Source organism: Rhinatrema bivittatum, chromosome 1 (genome assembly GCF_901001135.1).
Source record: "Rhinatrema bivittatum chromosome 1, aRhiBiv1.1, whole genome shotgun sequence".
In the NCBI taxonomy this organism is placed as follows: Eukaryota; Metazoa; Chordata; class Amphibia; order Gymnophiona; family Rhinatrematidae; genus Rhinatrema; species Rhinatrema bivittatum.
The window spans coordinates 165,678,492-165,699,370 of record NC_042615.1 but is presented as its reverse complement, the minus strand read 5'-3'; the positions used below and the strand labels follow the sequence as shown (position 1 = coordinate 165,699,370).

Below are 20,879 nucleotides of genomic sequence, written 5' to 3'. Positions count from 1 at the left end.
TTATTAGAAAGGGAATGGTGAATAAAACGGAAAATGTCATAATGCCTCTGTATCGCTCCATGGTGAGACCGCACCTTGAATACTGTGTACAATTCTGGTCGCTGCATCTCAAAAAAGATATAGTTGAGATAGAGAAGGTCAACCAAAATGATAAAGGGGATAGAACAGTTCCCCTATGAGGAAAGACTAAAGAGGTTAGGACTTTTCAGCTTGGAGAAGAGACGACTGAGGAGGGATATGATAGAGGTGTTTAAAATCATGAGAGGTCTAGAACGGGTAGATGTGAATCGGTTATTTACTCTTTCAGATAGTAGAAAGACTAGGGGGCACTCCATGAAGTTAGCATTGGGCACATTTAAAACTAATTGGAGAAAGTTCTTTTTTACTCAACGCACAATTAAACACTCGAATTTTTTGCCAGAGGATGTGGTTAGTGCAGTTAGTATAGCTGTGTTTAAAAAAGGATTGGATAAGTTCTTGGAGGAGAAATCCATTATCTGCTATCAAGTTCACTTAGAGAATAGCCACCGCCATTAGCAATGGTAACATGGAATAGACTTAGTTTTTGGGTACTTGCCAGGTTCTTATGGCCAGGATTGGCCACTGTTGGAAACAGGATGCTGGGCTATCTTCTACATTAACCAGATTGGAACCAGATTGTTGGCACTAAACTTTAAAAAGGAAAGAGCAGCTTTTAAGCTAGATGATGGGGGAAAGCTGACAGTCTCTCAGAAGTGCATGGTTTGGAATGATGTATTTTTGAAGGCTAGTAACACAAAAGGAAAGGTATGGCTTCCTGATAGAATGTTGCAATAAATGCAAAAGTGACCCAGATGCTGTTAAGCAATGTGGAGATAGAGTTTAAAAATTTCAAATTGCCCCTCTCAACTGATAAGCAGGTTTTTAATTCAAACAAAAAAACATACTTTGAAAAGTCTATACATATGCTGGAATTCTAAAAAATAAGATGGGGGAGTTATGGTGCATAGTACAGGATGAAGAGGTTGATATAACTGGCACCTCAAAGACCTGATAGAGCGAGGATAACCAATTATATTGCAATAATAAGTTGGTGGAGGGGTAGCACTATATATTAAAGAGGGCATTGAATAAATTAGGATAAAAGTTCTGCAGAAAACAAAATGATATGTAGAATCATAGGGGCAGATATTAAAAAAAAAACAAAAAAAAAACCTGAGCCCATAAATTAAAAGGTAGATTTTAAAAGCGTTGTGTGTGCAAAACTAGTCACATATACGCGAGCAACACAAATTTTAAGAAGCTGGGAGTGAATTAAACTGAGACAACGATGAGATTTCTATAATGTTCTCTCAACCTAGCTTGATATTACCCAGGTAGAGAGTCCATCAAGCTAGGTTGAAAGAACATTGTACAAATCTCATCATTGTCTTGAGTTTCCTCACTCCGAAGGACATCAAATCTTCACAAGAGTGTACTATTCTGTTCGTATGTCTCACTCCGCATGTAAAAGTGGCCCCTAACCCCTACACTACTACCTAAACCTCACTTCGAGTTACTAGGTGGGCCTTCTATAGTAGAATAAAAGCTAACTACTACAATGCCCTTGAAGATAGGCAATCTCTTGCTCTCTCGCTCTTCACCCCCCCCCCTCCCCCAGTGAAATGAGCACTTTGCACGTACGGAAATGCAAATTTTGTAGGTATTACAATGCTCCTTTTTATATCGCATGCGATATTTACTGCTTTTTGATAAATCTAGGCCTTAGGTGACTAATTTTCAGCTGAAAAATCACATAAATTTAGGGGCCTAATGTTAAGTCCCTAAATTTGGGTCTGCTATTTATTCGTCTAGATTTAAGCTCATAATTAGGTGCCTAGATCTGAAAATCAGTGCTAAGCTCCTAACTTTACTTCACTGCCTTAATTCCACCCTGGTACCCATGCACTATCTAGGGCCCTAAATTTAGGGACTCTACCCTAGTAAATTTTTATAAGGGTTAATTTAAGAACCTAACTCTAAATGTTAGGAGCCTAAACTGTTTCTAAATTGGGCCCCCTTATGGATAGACTGTTGTGTCCGACTGTGTCAGACGGCTTCGACCCACATGCCTCACCTCCATATTCGCTTTCTCCACCAGCCTCAGGAAAATAGCAACCGCTGCATCTGCTTGCCACATTCTCCGGCGACCCCGGAACGGCTATGGCAAGGCTTTCCGCCATAATTCACCTGAGGGTCTCCTAGGGTGTCTTTATTCCAACATTGGCGCGAACCTCAGGGACGTCCCCCTCGAGTGACGTCACAACATTCGGGTATTTAGTTTGTCCATTTGCTGACTGACTTTTGAGTTAGCAAGGATTGGATTTGTCCGGTCTAAGCTGCTCTGCCACTTCTCGCTGCTGCTGGAAGCTCTCCTTACCCTCCAGGGTTCTACTAACTTGGGTACCCGCTCCTCAGGGGCCTATGCTTCTTTCCAGGTGCCTATGTGATATCCAGGTACTCGCTCCTCAAGGGCCTGAGCTGTCTACCTTGGTGCCTGCTATTAATACTTCTACCTGCTGGGAACTCCACCATTACAGCTACAAGAGTGTGAGTAATCTAACATCTACCAGTCTGTTTCACCTACAGCTCCTCATTGAAAATCTGCATCGAAGCTCCCTATACCACCATTGTGGGATGGGTCTCCTCAGCCGAGGACCCCAGACTGTTTCTGCAGGAATCTATTCACTACTGCCACCTCTGGTGAACTCTACAGACAGTACAATAAAACTTCTCTGTGTTTGTGCATCTGAGGCTAGCCTGGTACTGCAGTTCCCTGTGGGGCTCCTCCCCATGGGAGTGACCATCACTGCAGCACTTAAGAATCCAAACACCTCAAAACCATAACAGATTGCTAACTCCATGGATTCAGCCCAGCTCACCACATTGCAGGCCATTCCAGGCCTGGCCCAGTGAATCTCTGAACAACAGAACTCGCTGGATAACTTGACTGTGGCCTTTAATCTACTGCACTCACAGATGAATGCCTCTACTACCACAGGTAAAGAAGAAACACTGCCAGAAGTGACGGTTAAGACTATTGTACCCCTCTCCGCTCCTATACACTTCTCAGGGGAAGCTTGGAGATGTAGGGGATTCATCAACCAATGTTGCATGCATTTTGTCCTGCAACCTAACCATTTTCCTACAGCGTATGCCAAGACTATATATATCCTGTCTTATCTGGACGGAAGAGCACTGGCTTGGACTTCTTTGCTGTGGGAGTGCGATGATCCCATCCTGAAGAATCTTACCGGATTTTTGGAACTGTTCAAATCTGTATTTGATGACCCTGCCCTGTACACTACAACAGGATCTACATTGGTTCATCTGAAGCAAGGTAATAAACCTTTACCAGACTTTACCATAGAATTCAAGACTTTGGCTTAAGAGTTAAACTGGGACTTGAGATGCCTGAAGACACTCTTCTCTGAAGGCCTGAACTCACGGCTAAAAGACAAACTGGTGGCTCGAGAAATGCCCAAGACCTTGGAGGACCTGATGAAGTTGGCCACAAGGATTGATCACCAACTTCGGGATAAGGTTCAAGAGGTCAAGAGTTCCAACAGACCTAACCAGGGAGAAATCCGAGTCAAGACCATATCTAAGCCTATTCAGTCTAATCCTGTTACTGGCGAAGAAGAACCAATGCAACTAGGCCGCAGTCACCTGACTTCTAAAGAGAGAAGAACACGAAAAATATTGGGCTTCTGCATGTATTGTGGGCAAGCTGGCCATGCTGTACAAACATGCCCAATCTGTCCGGGAAATTAGCAGACCTAAGTCCTGTGGGAGGACTCTTCTTAGTTCTAACTGCACCCTCTCCTCCACTCTCTCTTCCAGTCTCCTTGATATGCAGACCACTTGAATTTCAGACTCTTGCCCTAGTGGACTCCGGGGCAGGAGGAAACTTAATACTAAAACAACTAGCGGAACATCTGCGGATCCCCACCACTACCATGACATCTCCGCTACTATTATCCTCTATCCATGGAGAGCCTTTACCGGGTGAAGTAACCCTACTTACTGAACCAGTAAGTTTAAGGACAGGCGCTCTTCATACAGACCATTTCCTTCTTTGTGCTAGAGAAAGCTATGCACCCCCTCGTACTGGGGTTACAATGGCTGCAAAAGCACATGCCTCATTTCAACTGGGCTACTCTGGAGCTTTCATGTTGGGGTCCAGATTGTCATGGCAAGTGTCTGAAGAAAGTCTCTCCTGTACCCTGCATGCCAACGACCCCATTGTTGCCTGGGCTGCCGCCTCAATACACAACTTTTCAGGATGTATTTTTTAAAGAGGCCACTAATGTACTATCTCCACACAGATCCTACGACTGTGCTATTAACTTGAAACTGAATACTGAGCCACCCAAGGGAAGGGTCTACCCCCTCTCTGTGCTAGAAAAATCGATGTCTGAATACATCCAAGAAAATCTTCAAAAGGGTTTCATAAGGCCATCCAAGTCAACTGCTGGGGCAGGCTTCTTCTTTGTGGGGAAGAAGGACGGAACCTTACATCCATGCATTGATTATTGTGGTCTAAATGAGATCATGGTCAAAGACCGCTATCCCTTACCACTCATCTCCGAGCTATTTGACAGACTACAGGGAGCCAAGATATTCTCCAAGCTTGATCTTAAAGAGGCATACAACCTTGTTCGTATTGGTTCAGGCAACGAATGGAAGACAGCGTTTAATACCAGGGATGGACACTGAGTACTTAGTGATGCCCTTCGGCTTGTGCAACGCCCCAGCTGTCTTCCAAACCATGATGAACAACATCCTGCATGACCTACTTTACCAATGTGTCGTTGTATACCTAGATGACATCCTGATATTCTCTCAAGACCTGAATACCCACAAGGAGGATGTCAAGAAGGTATTACAGAGACTGCGGGAGAATCGTCTATATGCAAAGCTGTCCAAATGCGAATTCCTCAAGGAATCTGTACCTTTCTTAGGGTTCTTAGTATCTAACAAAGAGTTCCAGATAGATCCTCAAAAGCTTGAGAGCATTTAGAAATGGACTCAACCTACTGGTCTAAAAGCTCTTAGACGATTTCTGGGATTCACTAATTATTACAGAACCTTCATTAAGAATTACTCCTCACTAACTGTGCCATTAACAGCTCTGACAAAGAAAGGTGCCAATGTTGCCAATTGTTCTATAGAGGCTGTCACCGCATTTCAAAAGCTGAAGGATGCTTTCTCTACTAAGCCATGTCTCCACCATCTATCCATTTTACATTATATAGGACTTCGTTCCACAGTACTGAATTGGTTTAAAAGCTTTCTTGAACACCGTCATTGTCAAATTAATATAGGTTCTCATTCTTCTTACCATTACTCCCATTCTACAGGTGTACCTCAGGGTTCATCGTTATCACCAATATTGTTCAATATCTACCTGCTTCCCTTGTGTCATATTCTTTCATCATTGAATGTACAGTATAAGATCTATGCTGATGACATTCAACTCTTTGTACCGTATAAATCTTCTTGGACAGAAACATTGGCAATGGTGTAGTTATATATAAGTACCATCGAAAAATGGATGGCTCATAACCGTTTAAAATTAAACAAAAAGAAAACAGAAATTCTACTACTGAGCTTTATATCAAATTCTAATAATGCTCCTCCTGCAAATATTATGCTGGGAAAAGATACCATCCAAATTACCAAAATCGCCCAGAACTTGGGAGTTTGGATCGATTCAAACTTATCACTTTCACAACACATTTCTAAGGTTGTGAAAAATTCATTTTTTAAATTACATGTGGTAAAAAGATTAAGACCTTTATTATTCTTTAATGATTTTAGATCAGTCTTGCAAGCTTTAATTCTTTCCGGTATAGACTACTGCAATGGTCTAAATCTAGGCTTACCCGAATCCACCATTAAACCACTTCAAATTATTCAAATTTCTGCAGCGAGACTACTTACAGCTACCCCGATGAGGCAACACATTTCCCCAGTTTTACAGAAACTACATTGGTTGCCGGTGAAGTACCGAATAAAATATAAGATTCTCAATCTTATTCACTCATTACTAAACAATAGAGATGTGAATCGTGTCCTTGATCGTCTTAACGATCGATTTCGGCTGGGAGGGGGAGGGAATCGTATTGTTGCCGTTTGGGTGTGTAAACTATCGTGAAAAATCGTTAAAATCGTGAGCCGGCACACTAAACCCCCCTAAAACCCACCCCGACCCTTTAAATTAAATCCCCCACCCTCCCAAACCCCCCCCCCAAATGCTTTAAATTACCTGGGGATCCGGCGGTGGTCCAGAACGACGGCGGTCCGGAACGGCCCCCTCAATAGAATCGTGTTGTCTTCAGCCGGCGCCATTTTTCAAAATGGCCGCCGCAAAATGGCGGCGGCCATAGACAAAAATGATTCGACGGAGGAGGTCATTCCGGACCCCCGCTGGACTTTTGGCAAGTCTTGTGGGGGTCAGGAGGCCCCCCCAAGCTGGCCAAAAGTTTCCTGGGAGTCCAGCGGGGTTCCGGGAGCGATTTCTTGCCGCGAATCGTTTTCGTACGGAAAATGGCACCGGTAGGAGATCGACTGCAGGAGGTCGTTCAGCGGGGGTTCCGGACCGCCGCCGTTCTGGACCACCGCCGGATCCCCAGGTAATTTAAAGCATTGGGGGGGGGGGTTCAGGAGGGTGGGGGATTTAATTTAAAGGGTCGGGGGTGGGTTTTAGGGGGTTTTAGTGTGCCGGTTTTCCTGCCCTCCCACTTCCCCCAATTTACGATTTTTTAACGATAAATCGGGGGAATTGGTATTGTATCGTGGCCCTAACGATTTTTTGACGATTTAAAATATATCGGACGATATTTTAAATCATCAAAAAACGATTCACATCCCTACTAAACAATATGGATTCTACTTGGCTTTGTTCTGAACTTAGAATTTATAAACATTCTAGGGATCTTAGATCAAAAGGAAAAAATCTTCTGGAAGTCCCTTCAGTAAAAAAGGCCATCTTAAACGTCACCAGACAAAGAGCATTCTCAGTTGCGGGACCTATACTGTGGAACGCCTTGCCAGACCCCTTTAGGCAAATTTACAATAAAAAAGAATTTTAAAAAGCCCTAAAAAGTCATTTTTTCAATGAAGCTTTCAGTAATCTAGATACTGTTTAGACCTTGGATAGGTTAGTCGCTTAGCTGTTGAATTATAATCAAATAAGCTATGTAAATTGTTTTGTTTTAATTATTTATAATTTAATGTTAAAGTTACTCCTATTTCTTATTTTTATTTTTGTTGGATATTGATCATGATGTTTTAATGTAATTTTGCTTTTGTTTTTTTAGTTTTATCTCATTTGTGTTTTAATTTTATTTCTATAAAATTTACGTTTTTTAATTTTCTTTGAAAATATTGTAAACCGCTTCGGTCATCTCTTGTACTTGGTGAAACAGTATATAAATGTATTAAATAAATAAATAAATAAATAAATAAATAAATAAATAAATAAATCTGGATCCTGCACGCCCTTTCATCGTGGAGGTTGATGCCTCAGATGTTGGCGTAGGGGCTGTGCTAAGTCAGACCAGTGACTCCAAGATCCTACGTCCATGTTCCTTTTTCTCCAGACGCTTCACGCCGGCAGAAAGAAATTACGGCATTGGAGATAAAGAGCTACTGGCAATAAAGATGGCGTTCGAGGAGTGGCATCCCTGGCTTGAAGGCACTCAACATCAAATCATGGTTTTTACAGATCATAGAAACCTAGAATATCTTTGCCATGCCCAGCGCCTCAACCATAGACAGGCGAAATGGTCCCTGTTCTTTAACAGGTTTGTACACTGTAAACTCGGAGTGAGTGGCCAAAATGAAATCTTTACTGGCAGAATTCTTTAGAAGAAAAGTAAACAGCATCTCTATATCCTTTCTTCAGGAAGAAAAGGTAGCCACCAATTTCCTCCTGGGAACTCAGAGAAAATCTTCTCAAAATTGGCAAAAAAATAAAGAATCCTCCTACAGAAGGTCATCCCTGGTCCAGTCCCCTCTATGAGTGCTAGATAGCATTGGAAACCCTACCCTCTGATCTAACCTAACTGGCAGATACTCCAAAGTTTGCCCGCCAAGGGTACTAGGACTCTCACAAGAAGGACACCTCATAAATGGCAAAAAACTCCAAAATTCTTAACCAAGAATTAGAACTAGCACCAAGGAAGGCATTGGTGCCCTTCCAACTAGGATATTGGCCTAGAATGTAAAAGCTAATAACCAAGTAGGGAAACAAACTCAGGAAACACATTCCTACTTTCTTTAACTCCTAACCAAAATGCCACACTGTGAAATGCTCATAGGGCTTATCTTCACAGAATTCATTGAGTGGTCTAGATGTTTATGTAATCCACCTAGAATGGCTGGTCTATTATAGGTGGAATATAATTTGTTTAAACAAATAAATTAAAATTCCTTATGTGAACTACCATGCCCACTAATAACTGACTAGACTTGAACTGGCTTGAAAGCAGCATAAATGTTTTAAAGCACCTTCAACCTCTTTGTAGGTCTGCCATGTTTTGAGATTTAAGAAATTGCCAAGGAACATTTTTAAGTCCTTTAGCCAATGCTCCATATAGTCTGACATCATATGGATCTACATTCTACTTCTGAAGCCAACAACCTGAAAAGAATCTATTTATGGATTTTATATTATTTATTTATTTAACATATTTCTATACCGGACTTCATGAAAGGGATTCATATCAGGCCGGTTTACATGGAACTTGGGGATTAACAAGTGTAACCAAACAAGAAAGTCGAAGCAAATTTACATATAACGGGGGGATAGAACTTGGGGGCTATAGTAGCCAGGAAGTAGACAGAAAGGAAATGTAATTACATGTAAATAATATATGACGGGTTATGGGATTAGTAAACGTCCCATTCCTTGGGCTGAGTCAGAAGTGACATTTTTTAGTTAGGGGAAGGCTTGGAGGAAAAGCCACGTCTTAAGTTTTCTTCGAAAGGTAAGAAGGCAGGGTTCCAGTCTTAGGTCAGTCGGCAGTTTGTTCCAAAGGACTGGGCCTGCTGTGGAGAAGGAACGTTCTTTGGTGGATGTTAGACGGGTGGATCTTGTAGGGTTCCTTTATATGCTTCTCTGCTGGGTCCTTCCGAAGAGTGGAGTTTGAAAGGGGTCTGAAGGTCTAGTGTGAGCTGTTTGTGGATGGTTTTGTGGATTATAGTGAGTGCTTTATGTAGAATTCTGTATTTTATTGGCAGCCAGTGTAGGTTTCAGAGGATGGGGGTGATGTGAGCACGTCGGTTGGTGTTGGTTAAGATTCTGGCTGCTGCGTTCTGGAGCATTTGTAGAGGTTTTGTAGCTGAGATGGGGAGCCCCAGGAGTAAAGCATTACAGTAGTCAGTTTTCGAGAATAACGTAGATTGAAGGATGGTTCTGAAGTCCTGGAAGTGGAAAAGGGGTTTGATTCTTTTTAGAACTTGAAGCTTATAGAAACAGTCCTTGGTGATATTGTTGATTGATTTCTTTAAATTCAGATGATTGTCTAGTATAACTCCTAAATCTCTAGTTTGAGAAATCTGTGGGTCAAGAGCTGTAAGATCGGTGTTGGTCGAGTGTTCAGGGGAGATAAGAAGGATTTCCATCTTGGATGCGTTGAGAACCAGGTTCAGGCTGGAGAGGAGGCTTTTTATGGACTTCAGGCAATTTTCCCAGTAGTCAAGCATTTTTGGCAGGGATTCTTTTATGGGGATTAAGATCTGAACATCATCTGCATAGAGGTAGTGTGTTAATTTTAGATTTGTGAGCAGATGGCAGAGGGGCAGTAAGTAGATATTGAAGAGGGTCGGAGATAAAGAAGAGCCTTGTGGGACGCCTAGCGTTGATTTATAACTTGGTGATTCTTTGTTGTTGACTCTAACCTTGTAGCTTCTATTGTTGAGGAAAGAGTTGAACCATCTGAGGGCTAGTCCGGTGATTCCAATGTCTGATAGACAGTTTAGCAGGATGGCATGGTTTACCGTATCGAAAGCCGCTGAGATATCTAGGAGGACCAGTAAGTATGAAAGCCCTTTGTCAAGACCCATGAGGATGTGGTCTGATAGGGTGATGAGAAGGGTTTCTGTACTGGAGGATTTCCGGAAACCGTACTGTGAAGGGTATAGTATTTTATGTATTATACAACATCTTGTATTATACAACATCTTGTCTTTCCTAACAATTTACAAGGTGACTTACAATTCTAACACATATAATAAAACACTACAGTTTCAATAGTTATCAAAGATATTATTCTCCTACCCAAGCAGGAAAAGACATAGCTCTGCTAAGTATACTGGGACAGTGTGTGGCCCTGATTTTTCTCTTCAACTGCAGGCTCCCAGATTCAAAACCTCGAGTCAGGTCTTCCATCATTAACTCAGCAGGGGCTGGAAAACTCTGTGGAGTCAGCTTTTATAGCCACCCCCTCCACCCCCCACCCCCAGGGTTGGACGTCATGGTCATTGCTTAAGGGTGATACCTATTGTCCAGATACAGGGTCCATGATTTCAGGGAAAGAAGAAGACTTGGTGCATGGCCTTCAACCAAGACTTATGGCTAAAATAGCAAGACTAGGTATGTTGGATGGAGTGATATAAAATAGGTGAAAAAGTCCCTGCGTTATTGCAAAGGAAGGTTCATGGCACAAGATCCTAGCCTTGGTTTTGACTGAACTGGAAGTACAATGGAGAAAGAAAAAACGGACAGTTAGAAAAAAAATAGCTCATGCAAGAGGTCTTCCAATATTGGGTATCTGGTTGTCTGCCTGTTGATGGCTTTTATGGTGTCCTCATTATCAAAGCAAAATATATGTTTTTCTGTTCTTTAGCTTATTCACACAGATTACCAGCACTACCACAATTGGAAAGAGTTTGTGGTATGTAATATTCCTCATCAGGCTTGAGAAATATTATAATCCTCTTATGCCAGTCATCAGGCCACTACTCGGCACACCAAGCACGCTTGAAATAAACCCCAAAATTCACCCTATGTAGGACTTGATTCAAATCTGTATTAAACACACCACCAGTTCCTGCCAGATGGTATTTGTATGATCGTGCAAAAAGGGCATGTTTGGGGAAGGAAAGCTGTTCTGTGAGGTCTCTAAGTACAAGTGTGCCTCAGGGTTCCTTGTTGTCCAGCACTCTCTTCAATATTTATATATTTTCTTTATGTCAACTATTGATGAACCTTGGGGGGGGGGGGGGGGGGGCGAGGAACAAACTATAATTGGACGACATCCAGTTTTTTCTTACTTTTTTTCTTCCTCAATTCAAAATACTCTTACTCGAATATCTCCTTGCTTATCTGAAATTAAAGGCTGGTTGTCTCATATGAAGCTTGCATTGATCTTGCTTGCTTGCTTACTCCTGCTGATCTTTCTCCTTTTTCTTTTCTTTTTTTTTGTTTAATGATTTACAGATACTCCTTTTTAGCTAAGTACACAATCTCAATATTCAACTGGACTCTGCTCTATCTCTATGACCTCATATAAAAACAGTTGTAAATGAAGCTTAGAACCTATTCTGTTGGTTAATGATTTTTGCACATTTATTCATGCGTTAGTGATAGTGCTGCTTGACTAATGTAAAGCTTTGTATTTAGGCCTCCCTCATTTACCTTAGGGGCCTTCAGTTAGCCCAAAATCCTGTAGCCCACCTGGTTACTGAAACCCACATTCATGAACACACTATCACAGTTCTAGCAGGTCTTCATTGGCTTCCGGTTGTATGGAGATTGACATTTACAATTTTTATAATTGTTTTTAAAGCCATTAATGGCCTTGCACCTAGATGTCTTAATTCAGTTTTAAAAATATATTGTCCATCTCATATTCTGTAATCCTTCTTTCTGAGCCTCCCTGATGCTCCATCCTTTAGGCAGGTGAGATTAGAGGAATCCAGGGAACGAATACTTGGGGTCGTGGGCCCATTATGGTGGAACACTTTGCCAGAATAGCTCAAAAGCTGAGATATGCATGACAAGCTTCCAAAAATTACTTAAGGCATCTCTCTTTGCTCAAGTGTTTTCTCCTTAATCAATATTTGATTGGTACATGCTATGTGCAGTCCCGAATAATTGGTTGCACTTAGCTCTTGGAGTCTAATTTCTTGAGGTTTCATTGATCATTTTCTTATTTTTCAGGTTTGGTAAAAAGGTCAGGCTGAGCTATGAGGGATACATTCTTTCCTTTTGTTTAAAGGTACAGCCGAAAACAACCTTTCCAATGTATTTGTCTTTGCCCTGTTTGTGCTCTTCTCTTGCTTCATGGCAATTGTGAGTTATTTTAGTGTTTATAATGTTTTTGTGAATTTTATGAATGTTTTATTGTTACCTACCTAGAATTGATTGCTAGATGGGATATAAAGTTTTTAAAATAAATAAATAGAATATGGCACCATATAAATTCTTTCTTTGCCTGCTTGGATGATCTAATAGAATGCTATCTTTGTTCTGATCTCTACAAAAGCAGTAGCTATCCCTTTAATGCAGACTCACCCCATTGGAAATACACTGTAACAGAAGAAAAACTTGCTAATAAGGGATTGAAGCTGTCTCATAAATAACCTTGTTTGAATTCTAGTCACAAACTAAACGCACAACTTTATTTCTTGTAGTCTAGAATGCATAAGTTTACAACTGAGATCACATTGTACGAATATTATTGCTTGATACAAACTCTTCATGTTATCTTCAGAGAGAGATCAAAATCCTGTGTTACTGACTTGAATATAGTTAACAGGTCTGTGCACGTTTGAGAATCCTCCAGGCCAATGAATAAGAAATCATGCAGATAATGTAGAATTCTAATGCTATATGTTCACAGCTTTACCATCCAGTGAATATGTATTAAAGGACTCAAAATAAGTACATGTTGTGGAGCAACCCACAGGCATGCATTTGTTAAACTATGGTAATATTAGTTGTCAAATTTGAAGACCAACAGTAAAAAAAAAACTCTGGGTGGATGGATCAAAGCTTAAACACTGCCTTGATGTCCAACTTTGCCATTAATGTATCCTAAATAAAAGCCCTCATCATACTAACTGCAGGCCTGAATTTGCCAGTAGACACATAAGGCTTGTGCCTAGGGCTACAAAAATCTGAAGGGGCAATAGATTAGCTGAAGATTTGCTGCTTTCTAGCTGTGCTGAATCTTACCCAGTTTTGTGATTCCTTCTCCAGCCCCTCTCTTCCTAGTACAGAGAACAGGAGTGGAGGGGTGAAGCTGGAAGGGAAAGAGCAAGCAGAAAAGAAAAGCCACTCTACTCCGTAAGCCAGACCCTCTCTTCCTGTCATTCAGGAATATGAAGAAAGACATTGAGTCTACAACAGATAGAGCAGAGCAAAGAAGGCTGTGGTTTGTACCTTCTGCTCTGTTGACAGCGGTGAGGGCATGGGAGTACACATCACAAACAGGGCCTAAGGTCAGCAAAATCCTAAAACTGTCACTGTTGAGTATCTCTCAAAAAGGGTGTTGCCCTTGGGGATTGGAATTCAGTGCTGCACTCTGCTAAGATCATCTCCTCTCTTTTAGGATAAGGTTGCTGGGAGGTCGGCCCAACAGTGGTAAAAGTGTCTCTGAACCTGTTTATACAATGTCCTGCTCCTAAATGTTGGAAAATAGACTCTCAACTCTTCTGGCTAGGTTTCTGTGCAGTAGTGGTGGTGCCCCTTTCTGCTCATTAAAATTGCTTCCAGAAACAGTATATATAGATGATGGTCCTGTGAGAGGCTACTCATACATGAGCACAGGCAAAATACAGGGGCCTATGAAGGGTGATTTCACTTAACCATAAATTAATATCTTAAAATCCTTAATCTGTTGATCTAATTGTCCCCAATTTCTTTCCAACATTTTCATTATAATTTAGCTATGTACATCTACCATATTGCCTATAGGTCTTAGTTAATATTTATGTCTGAATAACAAACTCCAGCTTTCTTTCTGCAAGCTTGCCAAAATATGAAGGGCTAGAATCCAATTACAAACTGTTTTAGGCACTTTACTCTCCTAACTTGATTTCCTCCTCTTTAACCTCATCCCTTTTCTTCTGATCCCTAAGCAGTAGGGATGTACATTTGCAATGAATGAGGCCATTTTCATTTTGTATGAATTATACGAACATAAATTTGGCCTCAGACAAAAATACCACAAACTTTCGGCTGTTTTTGTATTTGTTCTCCCTCAAAACATTAACCTCCTGGCAGGATCTGGACTCAGTCAAGTCCCATCCCTGGCACCCGAGACCCATTGCAGAGGTCTAGGCCTGGGCCTAAAACCAGGTCTGAAGCTGGGAGTCATAGCTGAGGCCTGGGCCTGAGACTAGTCATAGGTCCAATGCTGGGGTTCAGTGCCTGGCTGGGTCCCAATGCCTGAGGCTGGGTCATCAGTTGCTGAAGCCCAAGTCTAGGCCTGAAGTCTATTTCCAGGTCTGACACAGGGACTCAGCTGAAGCTGAGTCCTGAAATCAAGGCCTGAACCTGAGTCTAAGCCTAGGCCTAATGCCGGGTGTGGCCCAAAGATGGGTCCTGTTGCCAAGGCCCATTCTAATTCTTGCTTTGATACCAGGGCTTGGCAGAGGCTGAGTCCTGTTCACCATCATGGGCCTTTTCCTAGGCCTAAGCCTGATGCTAAGGCTTGGTCAAGGATAAGTCCTAGTCACCAGACCTAGAACTAAGCCTAGGTCCAGGCCCAACACCGGGATCTGGCTGAGGCCAGGTCCTGTTACCAAGACTCGGGCCTAGGCCTGAACCTGATGCCAGGGTCTGGCCATGGCCAAGTCCCATTGGCAAAACCTAGATTCAGGCCCAGGCCAGGTATGATGCTGGGGCCCAGCCAAGTCTGGTTCCTGAAGCCGAGATCCAGGCCTATGCTTGGACCCAGTACCAAGGCCCAGGCCTAAGCTAGACCCAGCAGCCAAGAGCAGGTCTTCTGGCATCTTCCTCCATGATCTGGTGACTAAAAATGATTACCTCTGCTTGGAGAATATGCTGCAGTGACTATAGTATGCCTTCATCCAGAGCAGACAGCATCATTTTATTGTTCAGCCATACATTGAAAATTGCTGAAAAGGTAGAGGACTCTACCAATTAAAATGTTGTTGGTGGTTCCTAAGTGCCACATGCTGGTTACCCACTGCCATTTCAGTGACAGGTTACTGCTTCCCTCAATATGGTACACAACTATGGACAAAATTGTATTTGTGTGATGCAGCAAATGAGGGTATTCCATTGATAGTAATGTATATGGCAGCAGTTTTCTAATGCCTTCCCTGTTCAACTTTAGGGTCTGCGAGTCTCAGAAGAGACATTGTAATACCTAAGTGGGATCTCCAGCAGCACTCTATGCAACACCTGTCTGCGTTACTCACTTTGCTCACCTTCCCCTGCTGCCGCTAGGAGTTCTATATACTAAGGTGTAGAAAAATCTGCAAATGGTGCTTTATGTGATAAATCCCAAGACAGTGTGTGTTATTTGTAGTAGAGATGTGCATTCGTTTTTCCTGAAAAAACAAACTGAAAAACAAATTAAATTTTTCCAAAATTTCGTAAAATTTCATTTTTCGGGTTAGCGAGCACTCTCAGGAGTTAGTGTGCGCTAACTTCCATCGCTGATTAACTATGAATGTGGCACAAAATGGCTTTCCAGACCAATTTACTAAGATTGCGCCCCCTGTAAATGTTTTCACCTTGGGCCTCTCTCACTGAGATGTAGATATCTTTTTTTTTCCAAAAAAACTTCACATGCATTTTTTTTTCTGTACAGCTTATTTGCATAGGTAGAAAAATTGCATGCAAAATTCCCAATAGTGCATGGAAAATGACACACTTTTATTATATGAGCCTCAAACAGGGCAATTTCAGTCATTCACTTGGATAAACTTGCATCCCTGAAAATTTGTCTCAGAGCAGCTAAATAGTATGGCTAGGGATTGCAACTCGTGCTCTTAGTCACAATAAAAAAAGAATGATTTTTTTTTGTGTGTTTACTAGGTCAAGGGAGTTAAGTAGCACTTAAACATGACATTTTCTGAAGTATTCATGCTATTTTACCCCATTCTGCCACCCACACAAGTAGTAGGTAGAAAGTACAAGGGTGCTTTTAGTGCACATATTTTACACTAGCTAAAAGGTAGATTTTAAGAGCCATGCGCGGGTGCAAATTTGGGTGCATTTGCCGGCACACGCACATGGACGCGCCAATTTTATAACATGCGCACGTTTATGCGCGCAAGTTACAAAATCGGCCAGCCGCGCATACATGTGCGCACGATTTTATAATCAATGCGCGCATCCCATCTCAAGTGCATAAGGGGGGGATGGCGTTTTAGTAGGTACATGCGGCAGCACAATAGGCCTATTTCCCAGTTTCCTCCCAGTAAAGGAACAGACTTCCTAAACCCTTCCTATCTTGCCTCCCTTTTACCCTACTAGCCCCAACCCCTAAAACCCTGCTGACTACCCTTCTGTTTTTAATTTCACTACTTATACGCTGTCCATAGTAGAAGCAAGTTACTTGTTTGAGGGATCCCGGCTCACGCTAGAGCGCGTAAGTGACTTCATGGGTGGAGTCGTAGCTCGCCATTGCCCTGCCCGCCCAGACCATGCCCACATCCCACCCCTTTTTTTGTCAAATCTATTTTTTACCCCTCCTTCCATAACCCTACATCCCCCCATCCCTCTGTTCATTGTTGTATGATATATAATAAAAACAGATTTAACATAAAATTCACTCTTGTGTTTGTAAGGGAAAGTACACGAGGAATTTCCTTTTGAAAATGAGCAACACAGTACACTTGAAAAAAAGCCCTTCACAACTGTGCAGGCTACTCAGAATTGCTCCGAAACAGCAATTATCTTTGTAACTGGGCTGAGACCATATTGTTTGAAGCCCCATCAGAGCCCCAAGGGCTTCTCCTTGCCTAATGATTCCAGCTCCTGAGCAGTCCTGCTATGATTTTTATAATTCTGTTATCAAAAGAGTAATTTCCAAATAGCTTTCATAGCTGTAAAGTCTGCATGCACATTGTACATGCCAAAGATTTACCAAACATTTTCAAAGAGGACATGCGTGAATTGCTTTCCGCAAAAGTTATACCTACTCCAAGCATGGCATAACTTGTGCATGGTAGCTTACACAGAACAAGTTTTTCAAATAAAAACAAGGGGAGATAATTTTTTAAAGGAGTTACACGTGTAAATGTAACATACTATTGTAGCAATTTTCAAAAGCCCATTTACAAGGGTAAAGTGCATTTACACATGTAAAGCCCAGTTTTATACATGTAAATCCTTTTGAAAATTAACATCTGTATGCATACGTGCCAACTCTACCCTTACTCCACCTCCTGCAATGCCTCTGCTCAGTGCACATACAGTTAAGTGCAAAACTGAGTTACATACATTCCAGTACTTTTATGCGCACAGGTCTCTGATTTAATTTCAAAACCTGATTTGAGCATAGAAACCAAGGTTTATATGCATAAATCATTTTGAAATGTACCCCCAAGATCAGAATTATTTTTAAATAGTAAATTGAGCAGGTACGACCTACAAATCCTAAAACAAATGTTACAAAGTGGATTATTCCTGAGACATACTGCATGTTATTCTTTTGGCAGCACAGGTTCCTGAGATACTATTTAACAACATTACCTATACCCAAATATCTAACTAAGCTCAGTCACTGCCATGAATGATACAAACAAGAGACAAAAGAGTAGAAAACATGTTTTATGCTGGTGCAATTTAATTGCTTGGTAAGGCCTGCTCATTTTTCTAACTTGGGATCAAAGAATTCAATTAAGGCAATTGTTTTCCCTGCCTAAATAAGCTACTGTTCTCCAAATTTTCAAAAGCTCTTTTGTCTGTGGACATCAGTATAGTGAAAGGAAATTATTCAATAGCTTTAATATTGCAAATGGATAAAACAGTAAACAAAGAGTCTGGAGAATACATGTGAATAACATTTGATTGGTGGGGGGAAGCCCTAAGATACAGGGGAGCTTCGAATGCTTTATGGTGATGTTTGCCTTTGTGAAAGCCTGGAGGAATTGGGTTGGGGGGGTGTTTCAGTAATTTGATTTAATTACTGTGAATACAGTTCCACAGACTTATACTTTGCAGTGCTGTTGGCTTCCAATATGGACTGTACTGGTAGGACCATTCTCACTCAACTGTGCACCAACCAACTCCTTCATGGACAGAACTAACGAGTAACAGAAGCATTCAGACACATCTTAAACGTGACTGCATGCATTATGAATGCTCCAAACACCCCTTCAAAATAACGAGTTGATCACAAGAAAGAGAACTAAATTGAACTAAATGAAACACAAAATCAGAGGACACTGACATCTATTAACAGCTTTTATGATTTCCTCAAAATTTCATGTTTGCATTAGTGCTGTTGATGTTAGGGGGCAAGATGCTCTCTGTTACAGGGGACAGCTGCAGTCAGTAGTGGCTCTACTCCACATTGTAGCCAGAGAGTTGTAGTTTAGTTTTCTCTAAGAGCAACAGGACCACACACCCGTATGTGCAATAAAACCCAGACTGCCTATCCGGTCACCTTTATGTAAGTTACTCAAGAAATCATTCCTGATTGCACTTTTCAACACACCAGGAAGAGACGACCTAGGAGCACTATTTCTGAAATCACATATATGCAAAAGTTGAGCACACGACTGTACAGTTTCGCTGTTCTATTTCAGTTTCTCGCTTTCCGCTAAGGTCAAAAACTTCACTCTTGAAGTCCACCTACTAAGAATAGTATTACACCTTCTTCTTCCTTTTCTCCCTTTTTCCCCAGGTCAGACCCTCCTACCTGAAAGCAGAGTCGCGAGGTAGGGAACACTCGTCTTCTACTAATTCCTCAGTGGTCTCTCTCTCTCCAAAAAAAATCCTTACAAAAGCTATCTTGCACTCCGGAATTTTTGGAGTAAACTTAGGAGGAATGTTTCATTTTTTTCATTTTAATATCCCAGGAACTGCGCAAATAAGCTCTTTCGCTCTCACACTCTCTCCTACTGTTGCTAGTCCTTGCTTCTCTGACTTCACTTTCCGCCCACACACTTAAAGGAGTTGATTTACTCGATGCTTCAGGCAGGGCACCACCCACAGAACGCATGACGACTCATTTCAATGAAAAGAAGAAAAAAAAAAGAAGGTAACTGCTGATAATTGCCTTAACGAGGAAGATTGTTCTTCTGAATTACTTCCTTATCTTTTTTTTAATTCTTTTTTTTTTTCATTCGATATAGGCAAAGATTATGATAGAATCTCTGGAAAATGTTTTCACTTTTGTTTTACCACCTTTAACTTTAACTCAGGTTTCTTCTTCTTTTTTTTTTTTCAGTTCTAATTGACAACCTCATCATCAGCTACTGTAATTGCTAGTCTAGGAAAGCCACAGCACTACCTTTAGATGCAGCATAGTCCCATTTCATGTTTTTTTTTTTGCTTTGTTCTCACCTCCTCTGCAGAGTAACTTAGATTTACGGTAAATAGATGAACCTTTCCTGCTGCAGGGCAGACATTTCATGTTCCAGCATTACCTGCAGAGTGCTTGTATGCTTCCTCCATGCAGACCATTTTAAGCATGTTTATTTTTGTTTAAAGGCACTCTATTCATTTTCATATATTCAGACACATTAGTTATCATTTAATTGTATTTAATTTGTGTTCAGCAATTTTTGCCTTAGTTTTATTTTGAAAGAGAACTATAAGTAAAAGACACTTAACTAGACTTAAGAGGGGACAGCATGGTAATTCTGAATAAGAGTTTGCAAGCTGTGAGTCACTGCCTGAAAAAGCAAACAAGTTAGGTTTAAATCCTAAAAAGACTGAGTCCTAGGTAGGTAGAAGAGAACTCCCTGAGTAATGTGCATTTAGGGGTGAATTTTCAAACTTTACCTGCATAAAAACGAGGAAGTCTAGGGGAGTTCCATGGCAGAGCCAAGAGGAATGTGCACAAATTGTTATTACATAAGAGATTTACGCCAACTCATCAATTGTGCAATTTTAAAACCTAATTATAAGTACAGTAGGTGAATGTAATCCACTTTGAAGTATCTGAAAAGCAAAATAGAAATCAAATAAATACAAATGAATAAATACTAAATAAATCATTGTTCTCAGATTCATTTGTTGTCTGCTCTTGGTTGGGTGGGAGGTGTGAGTGAATTGGGGGGAATTCAGGATGAAGAACGAGGAGAGTCTCGATGACTTGGAGAAGGACAGGGTGAATTAGTGGAGGTATCTACAAACTGGTAATTTCAATTATGTGCCCATGTTTTAAAATATACCGATCTCCGCTTATAAATCAGGTTTTATATGAACAAGTTAAATTTTTTTTGCACATAAAATATACAGTATAGGCACATATATATAGCCTAGGTATATGCTTTCAATGCATTTCAGGTATTAGCATGTACCAAAAACATGCACATATGCTGGGGGTAGACATACAATAATGTTATAATCTGCGTGTACCCAATATGTGCTGGTTATAAAATACTGGAGTAGATTTTGCTGTGGCCATATTTGCAGGTATATGAGACCACATGGAGTTTTTTTGAAAGTTCACCTTCAAGTGTTGGGTGTTGATTTGCTGTCATTTAAGACTAAGGTAAGAAATGTAGGTGTTCCGATGGATTCTAAACTGAATATGGAGCACCTATAATTTCTAGGGATGTGAATCGTTTTAGGACGATTAAAATTATCGTCCGATAATTTTAATATCGTCTTAAACCGTTATGGAACACAATACAATAGAGATTCTAACGATTTATCGTTATAAATCGTTAGAATCGTGAGCCGGCACACTAAA

The 20,879-nt window shown here is 41.1% G+C and overlaps 1 protein-coding gene across 4 annotated transcripts in view; it reads right to left on the bottom strand.

Annotated features, from left to right (window-relative positions):
- The window catches only part of ARAP2 (ArfGAP with RhoGAP domain, ankyrin repeat and PH domain 2), a 619,943-nt gene extending 600,853 nt beyond the window's left edge, over positions 1 to 19,090 (bottom strand). For all 4 annotated transcript variants that reach the window (XM_029589653.1, XM_029589667.1, XM_029589686.1 and 1 more), the window contains exon 1: positions 18,876 to 19,090. The gene's annotated coding sequence lies outside the window, so the exon portion shown is untranslated. The remainder of the gene's footprint in view (positions 1 to 18,875) is intronic.
- Between the last annotated feature and the right edge of the window lie 1,789 nt (positions 19,091 to 20,879).